Genomic DNA, 15163 nt, shown 5'->3' on the forward strand with positions numbered 1-15163 from the left:
TCTGTCGTCTCAGTTAACACCTTGGGACTTACTCAGAGGAACTAGTGAATATGTCTCACGGGCTTGCTTTTTAATAGGATGTTTCACAAAAAGAGGACTTTCCACAAAAGGTTTTTTGAGACTGAGATCAAATCACATGCCTGAGACCAGGATTAGTCCAGTGTTCATCTTTTTATCCCTTTTGTAGTTAAGGGAAATGTCATTTGGGGGGAGCCAGGCATCAAAAATATAGTTGTAACCTCTGCTTTATCCTGGGTCTGTTGATGCTTTGCTCTTGTTTATACTTGGAAGGACATTTCTTAATGACTTTAATAATTACGTTACGTGCAATTGATAATTAAATGTAACTGTAGGAGACTGCTCATAAATATTTCTAGAATTTTGTTCTCCTGGGGCAAAAGTAACATTGATTCAGTCAGCTTTGTTATGCTTACTTCTCTGTGCCATTAAGAGGGACAAGTATGTAAACAAAGTGACCTTATTTGAAAGATTTTTAAAGCAGATGAATTTAGACAAATAAAAAATCTCAGGACTTGATTATACAGCCAAAGGGTGAATTGTGTTTCATTGCAGAATTCTACCTGGAGCTTCACTCTACTGCACTGCCATTGCCATTCATAATCAGCAGCCTAGGTGACATGCTCTCCTTGTTAGAATTAGTGTGTTGAAGCACTCAGTCCACAGTTATTGAGCATCTGCTGTGTACCACCACTAGGTGCTGGGAAAGATCATAAGAACGTGTGATTCCTGCTCCATCTAGGGGGAGGTGGGCTGGTAAATGGGTGCTTTTTATACCATGTGAGAAATGCCATAAATGAACCAAAATCAACTTACCACCTGTTGGGTCCAGAAGAATGGACTCCACAAGATTAGTCGGGGCTGACACAGACATGTACCGTGGGCCAGTACTGCATCAAGAACCTGTTGTGCTTGAACTGATTTCATCCCCACAACCCCACATGCTAGTCACTACTATATTTTACATTTTGCTGCTGAGGAAACTGAGGCATCAAGAGGTAAATAACTTCCTCAAGGTCACACATAGCTAATCAGTGTCAGAAAGAGTATTCAGACCCAGAGTCTGGCTCCAGACCCTCTGTTCTGGGAAGAAAGGAGGAGAAGGAATGTGTAAGGGCAAGAAAGGCACGGAAGGGTGCAAGAGACCAAGGCCTTGGCTTCTAGCCCTGCCCGGGTACATGCTCACTTCAGAATTAGCCTTCTTTTTGCACACTGTGACCATGGAGCTGGGAGTCGAGGAGGCTTTACTGGGCGTTGTGGGGTGGGATGGAAGACTTCTGAGCAAATAGTTCGGTCTTTATCCACGATAGTGTTTTAATGAATCCTAAATTCCCTTTCACTTCACAAGTCTCCACATACCCAGCCGGTTTTAAGCTTTCCTAAAATGTCTTTAGCTTGTATATTGGAAAAGAATGTCTGCAATCCTGGAAGTTTTTTGAAATTCTAAAATCTCTCCTTTGACACCTTCTGTTGCCTCTCTCTGTGAACCCCATACAAAGATGATTTTAAGTATGTGTGGGTGTTGTGAGAAGAACACAGGCCCTAAAATTCATAGGATCGTTCAGGAGCACCTTGGCTTTTAAGTCAGTAAGAACAAGGAAACAAAATTCTTTACAGCTTGATTAGCTTATTACGTGGCATAATTTGATAAGGATTTGAGGTTTATGTGTGTGGTCACAGCTGTAGCCTTGGAGGGAGGGGCAGCACATGCATGTGCCTGAATTGGTGTGAATGATAATTTCTGCAGGGAAAAATAAATTGTAATTATCTGTGAGCATGTCTTCTCTCTTTTTGTCTGATCTTTTCTCCCTTAATACTCCACTGTTCCCCCTCCAATCGCATGCATTTTTGGTTCCTTATTCCAGGCCTCTTATAGAAGTAGGAATATTTAAGTCATGTTTTATTTTCAAATATCACATACTTTCTTTTATTATTTATTTATTATTTATTTATTAAAGATTTTATTTCTTTGACAGAGAGAGATCACTAGTAGGCAGAGAGGCAGGCAGAGGGAGAGGGACAAGCAGGCTCCCTGCTGAGCAGAGAGCCCCATGCGATGCGGGGCTCAATCCCAGGACCCTGAAATCATGACCTGAGCCGAAGGCAGACACTTAAACGACTGAGCCACTCAGGTGCCCCAAATATCACATACTTTCTAATAGCATCACCATCTGATGGCTGCTGCGGCTTATTCATCTTTGTTATCTTGGCAAGGAATGAGATATCCCCATCTTTACTACTTTGGTGGCTCTATAGGGAAGAGTTTTTTCCATTACAATGTTGTATTAAAATCAGGGTTCTACAGAGGAACAGAGCCAACAGGGTTTGTGTGTTTGTATTTAATATAATAGATATGTTAAGTATGTATATATACATCTTAAAATCTATATATATTAAGATTGTGTGTGTGTATATATGGCATTTAAAAATTTTTTTATTTAAATTCAATTTAGTTAACATATAGTGTATTATTAGTTTCAGGGGTGGAATTTAGTGATTCCTCAGCTGCATATAACACCTAGAGCTCATCACATCACGTGCCCTCCTTAATGTCCATCACCCAGGTACCCCATCCCCCCACCCACCTCCCCTCCAGCAACCCTCAGTTTGTTCCCTATGGTTAAAAGTCTCTTATGGTTTGCCTCCCTCTCTGTTTTTATCTTATTTTTCCTTCCCTTCCCCTGTGTTCATCTGTTTTGTTTCTTAAATTCCACATATGAGTGATATGTGACATTTTTTTCTAAAGAATTGGTTTATGGGATTATGGAGGCTGAGAGGTCCCAAGATCTGCAGTTGGGAAGCTTGAGACCCAGAGGGCCGATGGTTTAGTTTCGAGTCCAAGTCCAAAGGCCTAAGAACCAGGAGAGTTGATGGTGTAGTTTTAGTCTGGGAGCCTGCAGGCTTGAGATCCATGAAGAGTGGATGTTTCATTTCAATTGTGAAGGCAGGAAAAGCCAAGTTCCAGCTCCAAGCCAGTCAGACAGGAGGAATTCCCCTTATTTGGGGGGCAGGGTCAGTCTTTTGTTCTATTCAGCCCTTAATTGATTGGAAGAAGCCCACCCAAAGTAGGGAGGGTAGTCTGCTTTACTCAGTCTATCAATCCAAATATTAAACTGATCCAAAAACACCTTTAGAGACTCACCCAGAATAATGTTTGACCAAAAATTCTTCTTTTACCTTGTCACATGAGAAGCTCTGATTCTGTGGCAGATTGTAGTTTCCTTTTTTGTGAAGCAGCCACATTGTTTTGGTTGGTTTGTAGCACTCTGTAGATCCACTCCATTAGCCATATACTTTGTCCTGGTCATCATCTAGCTTTCCAAATGGCCAAGTCATGGATTTTATAAGGCAAACTTTTAAAATTTAAAGGATTATCAAGGATTGTTTGAGTTCTGTGTTTCTCACTGAAACTGATGAAAGCTGCATGATTAAATGCCTTTGTAGTGTAGTATGTCAACTAGACCAGTTAAAGATGGGGAACTTGATGCTATGTTTTAAGATATAATATAGTGTATAATTAAGTATATTATAAATCTACTCACATATAAATTACACTTATTCCTGTATATGATATAATGTAAATATGCTCACAGCACCATTTTTCAGACCATTAGTTACTGCAATCATCCCACTTCCACTTTTGATATCCATCTACACCAGAACTGTCCTCTGGGAGATGGGGATCCTGCCTAGTGCCCTAATGGGGAGTTTCATCAGGAGATAAGAAAAAACGTAATCAGGTTCGTTGCTGTCTCCACATCTTGCAGATGGTGGCAGAACCATTATTTGGTGGAAATACTAAATACATTCCACATTCCTCAGAGAAATTTTGTTTTCATTAGCTGATATACCTGTGGCATCTGATACTGGGGTAAAAAATGATTTTTTTCTTCTGTTTTTCTGTAACTCTAATCCACACAATATGCTTATCAGGTGTGAATGCTTCTGGGAAGGCTCTTTCATCAAATGCAGTATGACATCAGTGTTACTGGCTAGTGAAGAACTAGCTTCTCTAAGCTGTGGGTGTTTGCTACCTAGAACAGCTGTAAGGGTACAGCACAATTTCAGTTTTTTAACTTTGAAAATCAAATTGAGAAAATCAAGTTTAATCATCCCAAACTATATATTTATGTATGACACAAATATAGTCCCTTATGCAGCCTGAGGCTTTCGTAAAGAAAGTTGCAGTCTCTTAGTTGTAGAATCATTGGTTATAGATCATTTTATGAACACAACAGAAGAGAAACCTCTAATGCAGGCTGGCCTATCCATATTTGAAAATAAACTTACCAGGCATCAAAATGCCTATGTTAGGATTACGTAACAAGAGAGTATTTGGAACAGTAGGGAGAAATGTTCTTTGGACTACCAGGAAATTTCTTTCCATACCTAGGTACATTATTTCTCTGATAGCTAGAAAATGTCCCCAATTTTTTTCTCTCAACAATACACCTGCAGAATGTGTGTATCAGCCCAGTTAAACTCAGTATGCAATCTGTAGCTGTCAAGGGAAGTAATAAAAGATGTATTGCTACACGCCTCCATCTGTCAGTCTGTGAAATTGCGACACACTTCCTGATGAATTTTTTGTCTCCTCCTATTTTAATGGGAATGAAAGTTGCCCATCTGAGAGAACGCAATGAGCACAGTGATTCCGGGGCCTCCTTTTAGCTGCTCCTAAAACCTGGGATCTTCTAGCATGCCCATGTTGACACGAGAGTGATGGCTGCTTCCTTTCATCTGAACTTAGAGCTCATTTCAAGGGAGGAGGATGGTGTGGCGGGATCTGGATAGCTCTAGGACGAGCGCTTAACAGTCACCATTGGGTGTGAGAAGAGAAACAGGGCCATTTAGAAATTTGACAGCAAGAGTTCATCACTGAAATTTCCATGAAGACTTGCTACATTTTTCAGCCTCTCTTGAAATGTGAAATAAGCACAAGAACTCTACTCTTCAAGATTCTAGGGATGGATTGCATGGACTTTAGTTTTTGTGGGAGGTACCATACATACAGAAGTTCTCAGAGCTAATTTTTTTTTCTCAGTAATAGGCAGATTGCTTCAACTTTCAAACCTCAGTTTTGTCCCCCCCCCCGACTAAAAAGGGAATAATAATTTCTACCTGCTAGGATTATTGAAAGGACTGAGTGAGCTAAATACCTGACATGGGATTGATACAAAAATCAAATTTTTTAGGATATTAACTTCAGTCTGTAGAACTTTTTTTCCCTTTATCCTCCCCATCTAGTTTATGCTGTCCTTTTCTGGTCTTGATGAAATTTGGTTAGAAAGTATGTTAGTAGGAATAGAATTCTATTCCTACTTGTTAATTAAATGGATGCCCGTACATGTAATATTTTAGAGTCAGCTTACCGTTTCCATTGCTGTAAAGCAGTCCTAGCATCTTCAGACTTTATAATAAGGAACCTAATTCTCTACAATTATGCTTGTATTTTTCTGGATGTTTGAAGTGTTATTTCAGTGGCTTTTTATAACAACCTGTGTTCCAAAGTAAGTTCATGCTCATTTCACAGATGTGATACTTGCCAGGTCACAAAAAAAACTTTGAAAAAGCTTTTTTCAAGCTTCCCAAGCTATGTGGTGACACAGTTAGGTCCAGAATGCAGGTTGGCCCTTTGCATTCCATTGCTTATTGGCTCCGTGCTTTTGGGCACCTTTCTAGGAAGTCTGCTCTCTGGGACTTAATGTAGGTGTGGTAGAGCACCTTGTACCTCCCTTGATGGACATAGTGTGGGGGCTGCTCAGTAGTCATCATTCTACAAGGCCCCACTTGGCAAAAGTAAGTGTAGGGGTGACTCTGAATGTTCCAGAGGCAAAAGAAAATATTTGAGGTAGTTTGATAAACTTCTTAGTTGTTCCCAGAAATATTCTATGCTATGGGATCCTGGGAAGCATTTTCAAGTTCTTATTGGCTCCTAGATTTTGAGGTTCTCTGGATTTTCAAGTCAGGTGGAAATCTTGCCCCATCCTAGACCTAGATGGTTATGTTTGCTCCAGATTGATGCCCCTTACCTCCCTCTTCCCTTGACAGTCTTGGTTCTTCTAGAGTCGATGGAAATTTGACAGAGAAAGTTCTGAGAACTTTTGTTGGTTTAAGATTCCTGCAGGTATGGCCCACATGGCATTTAACTGCTCAGGAGTGGTGCCATTTGTTCTTTTTCTGGACTGTGGAGCTGAGAGTCTGTGAGGTGAAAGCTTTGTCAAATTCCCATTAACTTTTACTCCTTCTGGGAGCCTTTTATACATGTAAAAGAATATCTGTTATTACTTGGATTTTAATCTGTTTGATTTAAAGTTTACTTTTCAAAGGCTCCAGATTCAACTGACAAATTTATTTCTAAACTTAATAATTTTTGCATAAAAATAAGTGCAAACTCATTTGTTTCCTTGTAGTATTTATGTAATGCGTAAATTTGACAGGTAAAATCCTAACCATTTTAAATTTAAGTAACCAAATTTCCTTGAACATCTTAATGTGATTATAGATTCAATATATATGATTCTTACAAATATTGTAATTTTTGTAAGCACATAATGTCCATAACTAATTAATCAGGCATTAGCTTAGTAGTTCATATTCTTCTAAGTATTTCAAACATCTTCAAAAAACAACACATAAAGCAGTTCAATGTTTATACAATACACTACTGAACCTTTATAAACATGATTTGTAATGGAGAAATTGTATTTGAACACAATTTAATTGATAGGTAAGTAAACAGAATCTACCCAACTTAGGGGGAATATTACTATATTGGCTAAGAGTTTATTTAGAAAAAATAATCAAAGAACTTCAAGGCCATTCAGAGGAATAGAGTGTGCTTGTACCTTTGAAGACTAAACCCACAGTTGCTGGCAGGAGCTCCTAAGGTCAGCTTTCATCTGTCAATCAGCTCTCTAAATGGTGTGCCCTTCACTGAGGCCCTAAATATTCATAAGTTTCATGAACAGGCTCACATTAGTGGGGGTAGCTATTACCAGACCCTGAGATTTTATTCACTTGTGTGTAATTCTTAAGTGGCTTTTTGCATGAAAGCCTGGGCATATGAATGGAATGTGGAAGCTCTTGTTTGAGTTGGACTCCCTTTTACTTTTATAAATTGTATGTATCTCACTGACTAAAATTCTGCAGCCATCATATTGACAGTTTCCATTTAGCACTGGTGATCCTCTGAAGAAAAAAGTGTGTCATCACCCTGATATCTCATGTAGGAGATTAACTAGTTGCCCTGAAGGCACAATGTCAGTTACATTTTTCTTCAAATACATACTTTCCTCACTTGACAGTATTTCTCTTATTTCTCTTTTGGTAATTATCTCAAGGTGATTGGTTTGGGAACTTATTCCCAGGAGACAGGTTCCTGGTATTTCCTTCCCATCCTTTTCTTTCCAAGGGGGCTCAAGGTATATAACATCTCATCTTCAGTCTAACAAAATCAAAATAACTACCTTGAACTTGAGGGCAATGTTATTAATTTCCAGGACTTCACCATCTCTTCTCAGCATAAAGCTTAAGCCCAAGAGTGGCAGGTACCATGAACCAAATCTACCCTGTGTTTAAGAATATCCAATTATATCATTCATTCTTTAAAAAATATATGTATTTATTTGTCAGAGAGAGAGAGAGAGCACAAGCAGGGCGAGCAGCAGTCAGAGAAAGAAGCAGGCTCCCCACTGAGCAGGGAGCCCAATGCAGGACTCGATCCCAGGACCCCGGGATCATGACCTGAGCTGAAGGCAGACGCTTAACTGACTGAGCCACCTAGGAGTCCCTGTACATTCATTCTTTTTGACCTACTTGTTCAGCACTGTGGTAGGCACCATGGGGGATTCAAAGATGTATAAACATAGGTGTAGAAATGATCCTGGGTATTCTGAAGGCAAAATAAAATACCCAAGTGGATATGAAATACTGAGAAAAAAAGTTATTCCCAGAAACATTCTATTCTATGGGATTCTGGGAAGCTCCTCAGTTTTCAGGTCGGTGGCCATGCAGACATTACAGTGGCAGAGACCAGGTTGATGAAGAGACACCTCTTATCACTAAGGCCACTTCAGCTTTGGGAATTGATGCCCCATCCCATCCTAGCCCATTTGTGTTAATTTGTTCATCACTGATGCCCCTTATATCTCCTCACCTCCAACTAGGAGCTGATCTGAAAGATTTATAAGAAAAATACCCAATGAAGGTTGTTGTTAAGTTCAGAGATGGAAGCAATCATGGTGGGCCAGAGGAAGTTCCAAGGGGAAGAGAGAGATGAGCTGGGTTACTGACTTGCAAGAGGTTTTTGTGTAATTTAGACACAAGTCCTTTGTTAGATATTTTACATTTTTTTCTCCTAGTCTAAATAATATTTCATTGTATGAGTATAATTTATTTTGTTTATCCATTTCCTGGTAGATGGACATTGGATTGAGTGTGGAGCTATTATGGGGTGCCTGGGTGGCTCAGTTGGTTAAGCGACTGCCTTCAGCTCAGGTCATGATCCTGGAGTCCCAGGATCGAGTCCCGCATCAGGCTCCCTGCTCAGCAGAGAGTCTGCTTCTCCCTCTGACCCTCTTCCCTCTCGTGCTCTCTATCTCTCATTCTCTCCCTCTCAAATAACTAAATAAAATCTTTAAAAAAAATCTTTTTATTATTATTATATGTTAAACACCATACATTACATCATTAGTTTTTGATGTAGTGTTCCATGATTCATTGTTTGCGAATAACACACAGTGCTCCATGCAGAACGTGCCCTCTTTAATACCCATCACCAGGCTAACCCATCCCCGCAGCCCCCTCCCCTCTAGAACCCTCAGTTTGTTTCTCAGAGTCCATAGTCTCATGGTTCATCTCCCCCTCCAATTTCCCCCCCTTCATTCTTTCCCTCCTGCTATCTTCTTCTTTTTTTTTTTTAAAGATTTTATTTATTTATTTGAGAGAGAGAGAATGAGAGATAGAGAGCACGAGAAGGAAGAGGGTCAGAGGGAGAAGCAGACTTCCTGCTGAGCAGGGAGCCCGATGTGGGACTCGATACCGGGACTCCAGGATCATGACCTGAGCCGAAGGCAGTCGCTTAACCAACTGAGCCACCCAGGCGCCCCCTTTTTTTTTTTTTAACATATAATGTATTATTTGTTTCAGAGGTACAGGTCTGTGATTCAACAGTCTTACACAATTCACAGCACTCACCATAGCACATACCCTCCCCAGTGTCTATCACCCAGCCACCCCATCCCTCCCACCCCTCACCACTCCAGCAACACTGTTTGTTTCCTGAGATTAAGAATTCCTCATATCAGTGAGGTCATATGATACATATCTTTCTCTGATTGACTTATTTCACTCAGCATAATACCTTCCAGTTCCATCCACGTCCTTGCAGATGGCAAGATCTCATTCCTTTTGTTGGCTACATAATATTCCACTGTATATATATACAATATCTTCTTTATCCATTCATCTGTCGATGGACATCTTAGCTCTTTCCATGGATTGGCCGTTGTGGACACTGCTGATGGAAACATGGGGATGCATGTACCCCTTCACATCACTACATTTGTATCTTTGGGGTAAATATCCAGTAGTGCAATTGCTGGGTGAAGGGTAGCTCTATTTTCAACTTTTTGAGGAACGTCCATACTAGCCCTTTATCTGATATGTCATTTGCAAATATCTTCTCCCATTTTGTTGGTTGTTGTTTGGTTTTGTTGACTGTTTCCTTTGCTGTGCAAAAGCTTTTTATCTTGATGAAGTCCCAATAGTTCATTTTTGCCCTTGCTTCCCTTGCTTTTGGCTATGTTTCTAGGAAGAAGTTGCTGTGGCTGAGGTTGAAGAGGTTACTGCCTGTGTTCTCCTTTAGGATTTTGATGGACTCCTGTCTCACATTGAGGTCTTTCAACCATTTGGAGTCTATTTTTGTGTGTGGTGTAAGGAAATGGTCCAGTTTCATTCTTCTGCATGTGGCTGTCCAATTTTCCCAACACCATTTGTTGAAGAGACTGTCTTTTTGCCATTGGACATTCTTTCCTGCTTTGTCGAAGATGAGTTGACCATAGAGTTGAGGGTCCATTTCTGGGCTCTCTATTCTATTCCATTGATCTATGGGTCTGTTTTTGTGCCAGTACCATACTGTCTTGATGATTACAGCTTTGTAATGTGGCTTGAAGTCCAGAATTGTGATGCCGCCAGCTTTGCTTTTCTTTTTCAACATTCCTCTGGCTTTTCGGGGTCTTTTCTGGTTCCATACAAATTTGGGGATTCTTTGTTCCATTTCTTTGAAAAAAGTTGACAGTATTTTGATAGGGATTATATTGAATGTGTAGATTGCTCTAGGTAGCATTGACATCTTCACAATATTTATTCTTCCAATCCATAAGCATTGAACATTTTTCCATTTCTTTGTGTCTTCCTCAATTTCTTTCATGAGTATTTTATAGTTTTCTGAGTACAGATCCTTTGCCTCTTTGGTTAGATTTATTCCTAGGTATCTTACGGTTTTGGGTGCAATTGTAAATGGGATCGACTCCTTACTTTTTCTTCTATCTTGTTGTTTGTGTATAGGAATGCCACTGATTTCTGTGCATTGATTTTATATCCTGCCACTTTGCTGAATTCCTGTATGAGTTCTAGCAGTTAGGGGGTGGAGTCTTTTGAGTTTTCCACATACAGTATCATATCATCTTCAAAGAGTGAGAGTTTGACTTCTTCTTTGCCGATTTGGATGCCTTTGATTTCTTTTTGTTGTCTGATTGCTGTGGCTAGGATTTCTAATACTATGTTGAATAGCAGTGGTGAGAGTGGACATCCCTGCTGCACTCCTGACCTTAGGGGGAAAGCTCTCAGTTTTTCCCCATTGAGAATGATACTCACTGTGGATTTTTCATAGATGGTTTTTATGATATTGAGGTATGTACCCTCTATCCCTATACTCTGAAGAGTTTTGATCAAGAAAGGATGCTGTACTTTGTCAAATGCTTTTTCTGCATCCATTGAGAGGATCATATGGTTCTTGTTCTTTCTTTGATTAATGTATTGTATCACATTGATTGATTAGCAGATGTTAAACCAACCTTGCAGCCCAGGGATAAATCCCACTTGGTCATGGTGAATAATCCTTTTAATGTACTGTTGGATCCTATTGGCTAGTAGTTTGGTGAGAATTTTTGCATCCATGTTCATCAAGGATATTGGTCTATAAATCTCCTTTTTGATGGGGTCTTTGTCTGGTTTGGGGATCAAGGTAATACTGGCCTCATAAAACGAGTTTGGAAGTTTTCCTTCCATTTCTATTTTTTGGAACAGTTTCAGAAGAATAGGTATTAATTCTTCTTTAAATGTCTGATAGAATTCCCCTGGGAAGCCATCTGGCCCTGGGCTTTTGTTTGCTGGGGGATTTTTGATGACTGCTTCAGTTTTCTTAGTGGTTATAGGTCTGTTCAGGTTTTCTATTTCTTCCTGGTTCAATTTTGGTAGTTGATACATCTCTAGGAATGCACCCATTTCTTCCAGGTTATCTAATTTGCTGGCATAGAGTTGCTCATAATATGTTCTTATAATTGTTTGTATTTCTTTGGTGTTGGTTATGATCGCTCCCCTTTCATTCATGATTTTATTTATTTGGATCATTTCTCTTTTTTTTTTTTTGATACATCTGGCCAGGGGTTTATCAATCTTGTTAATTCTTTCAAAGAACCACCTCGTAGTTTCTTGATCTGTTCGACTGTTCTTTTGGTATCTATTTCATTGATTTCTGCTCTGACCTTTATTATTTGTCTTCTCCTGCTGGGTTTAGGCTTTATTTGCTGTTCTTTCTCCAGCTCCTTTAGGTGTAGGGTTAGGTTATGTATTTGAAACCTTTCTTTTTTCTTGAGAAAGGCTTGTATTGCTATATACTTTCCTCTTAGGACTGCCTTTGCTCCATCCCAAAGATTTTGAACAGTTGTGTTTTCATTTTCATTGGTTTCCATGAATTTTTTTAATTCTTCTTTAATTTCCTCATTGACCCATTCATTCTTTAGTAGGATACTGTTTAGCCTCCATGTATTTGAGTTCTTTCTGACTTTCCTCTTGTGAAGCATTGTGGTCTGAAAATATGAAGGGAATGATCCCAATCTTTTGGTACCAGTTGAGACCTGATTTGTGACCTAGGATGTGATCTATTCTGGAGAATGTTCCATGGGCACTAGAGAAGAATGTATATTCTGTTGTTTTGGGCTGGAATGTTCTGAATATATCTGTGAAGTCCATTGGTCCAGTGTGTCATTTAAAGTCTTTATTTCCTTGTTGATCTTTTGCTTAGATGATCTGTCCATTTCAGTCAGGGGGGTATTAAACTCCCCCACTATTATTGTATTGTTGTCGATGTGTTTCTCTGCTTTTGTTATTAATTGCCTTATATAGTTGGCTGCTCCCATGTTAGGGCATAGATATTTACAATTGTTAGATCTTCTTGTTGCATAGGCCCTTTAAGTAGGATAGAGTGTCCTTCCTCATCTCTTATTACAGTCTTTGGTTTAAAATCTAATTTGTCTGATATAAGGATTGCCACCCCAGCTTTCTTTTGGTGTCCATTAGCATGGTAAAGTGTTTTCCACCACCTCACTTTCAATGTGGGGTGTCTTTGGGTCTAAAATGAGTCTCTTGCAGAACAGCATATTGATGGGTCTTGTTTTTTAATCCAATCTGATAGCCTGTGTCTTTTGATTGGGGCATTTAGCCCATTTACGTTCAGGGTAACTATTGAGAGATATGAATCTAGTGCCGTTGTATTGCCTGTACGGTGACTGTTACTGTATATTGTCTGTATTCCTTTCTGGTCTATGTTACTTTTAGGCTCTCTCTCGGTTTAGAGGACCCCTTTCAAGATTTCCTGTAGGGCTGGTTTCGTGTTTGCAAATTCCTTTAGTTTTTGTTTGTCCTGAAAGCTTTTTATCTCTCCTTCTATTTTCAATGACAGCCTAGCTGGATATAGTATTCTTGGCTGCATCTTTGTCTCATTCAGTGCTCTGAATATATCATGCCAGTCCTTTCTTGCATTCAAGGTCTCTTTGGATAGGTCTGTTGCCAGTCTAATGTTTCTACCATTGATAGGTTACAGATCTCTTCTCCCGAGCTGCTTTCAGGATTTTCTCATTGTCTCTGAGACTCGTAAGTTTTACTATTAGATGTCAGGGTGTTGACCTATTTTTATTCATTTTGAGAGGGGTTCTCTGTGCCTTCTGTATTTTGATGCCTGTTTCCTTCCCCAAATTAGGGAAGTTCTCTGCTATAATTTGCTCCAATATACCTTCTGCCCCTCTCTCTTCTTCTGGGATCCCAATTATTCTAAATTTGTTTCATCTTATGGTATTGCTTATCTCTCGAATTCTGCCCTCGTGATCCAGTAGTTGTTTATCTCTCTTTTTCTCACCTTCTTTATTTTCCATCCTTTGGTCTTCTATATTACTCATTCTCTCTTCTGCCTCATTTATCCTAGCAGTTAGTGCCCCCATTTTTGATTGCACCTCATTAATAGCCTTTTTGATTTCGACTTGGTTAGATTTTAGTTCTTTTATTTCTCCAGAATGGGTTTCTCTAATACCTTCCTTTCTTTTTTCAAGTTCAGCCAGTGTCTTTAAAATCATCATTCTGAACTCTAGTTCCAACATCTTACTAATGTCCGTATTGATTAGGTCCCTGGCAGTCGGTACTGCCTCTTGTTCTTTTTTTTGAGGTGATTTTTTCCGTCTTGTCATTTTGTCCAGAGGAGAATAGATGAATGAGAGAACAAAATGCTAACAGGGTAACAATGTCCCCAGCAAATTGCACTAAACAAGTCAGAAACGACCTGAAACCAGGGGAAAAGAAAGGGAAGGAAAGAAAAAAGTAAAAGATAAAAACAAACAAAAACAGAACAAAACAAAAAAAAACAGAATATGATCATATATGATCTGACTGGTGCATCGATCAGTGCCACACACTATATTTTGGGCGTATTTTGGTCTGTTATAAGATAGTGCCTCCCAAGATTTTAAAGAAAGAAAAACTTATATATGTACAAAAATAAGGGTTAATATGATGGAGGGATGGAATATGAGTGTAAAGATGACAATTATTAAAGATTTTATAAAAGGAATTGATAAGAAGTCGGTTGAAAAAAGAAAGAAGAGGATTTTTTAAAAAAAAGGGAGAGAATGTGTTCAGGCAGGAAACTAGAACAAAACCGTACACTAGAGATTTATTTTGATCTGTTAGAAGAAACTATATCCCCAAATTTTAAAGAGAGAACAACTTTTATATATATATATCATAAATAAGGGTAACTACCATGAAGGGATAGAATATGACTCTAAAAATGAAAAAGAAAAAAGATTTTTTAAAGAAGGGATTGATAAGGTGTTGGTTGAAAAGGGAAAATGAAAAATTCAAAAAATAAAAGAGAAAGAAAGTGAAAAAAATTAACTTTGAAAGACTAAAGAATCATGGTAAAAAAGCAATGGATTCTATGTGCAGTATTCCCCTATTGCTGGAGTTCTGCAATTCTCGTTGACCGGTAAACTTGGTCTTGGCTGGCTGTTCTTGCTTATCTTCTGGGGGAGGGGCCTGTTGCCATGGTTCCCAAATGTCTTTGTCGGAGGAGGAATTGCCCCGCCCTTGCCGGTTGGGGCTAAGTAATCTGCTAGGGTTTGCTCTTGGTAGCTTTTGTTCCCTGCAAACTGTCCGTACAGCTTTGGAGGATGAGAGTGAAGATGGTGGCCTCCCAATATCCACCCTGGAGGAGCTGAGAACTCGAGTCCCCACTCCTCAGTGAGCCCCCAGAGAGAAAAGCATTCAGTCACTCCCATCTCCCCAGGCTCCGGCCGCACTCCGTGCTCACCCGGCCTATGACCAAGAGTTTCTTATCTCTGGCACATGACCCCATGTGGAGTCTCCAAACCCAGCAGATCCCTGCGCTGCTCCTCCCAGGGGAGGAAGGGGAGTCTCCCCAGATCTGCTGCTTGTTGGGTCCCTGCTGGAGGAGCAGTGGCCTGATTGTGCCAGGGATCACGGTTTATGGCAGCCCCGAGCTGAGAACCCGCGCCCTCGCTCCATCTCTGCATCCGGCTTTCCTGCTCCGACACCTGGGAGCTCTGCCATACTCAGGCACCCCCGGTCTTTC

At 39.8% G+C, this 15163-nt stretch overlaps 1 protein-coding gene across 3 annotated transcripts in view; it reads left to right on the forward strand.

Annotated features, from left to right (window-relative positions):
- KDM4C (lysine demethylase 4C) overlaps positions 1–15163 on the forward strand; it is a 506632-nt gene that overhangs the window by 454200 nt on the left and 37269 nt on the right. The window lies entirely within an intron of this gene.

Source organism: Eumetopias jubatus, unplaced genomic scaffold (genome assembly GCF_037043125.1).
Source record: "Eumetopias jubatus isolate StellerSeaLion01/CBP00866 unplaced genomic scaffold, mEumJub1_p1.0 scaffold_15, whole genome shotgun sequence".
Classification (NCBI taxonomy): domain Eukaryota; kingdom Metazoa; phylum Chordata; class Mammalia; order Carnivora; family Otariidae; genus Eumetopias; species Eumetopias jubatus.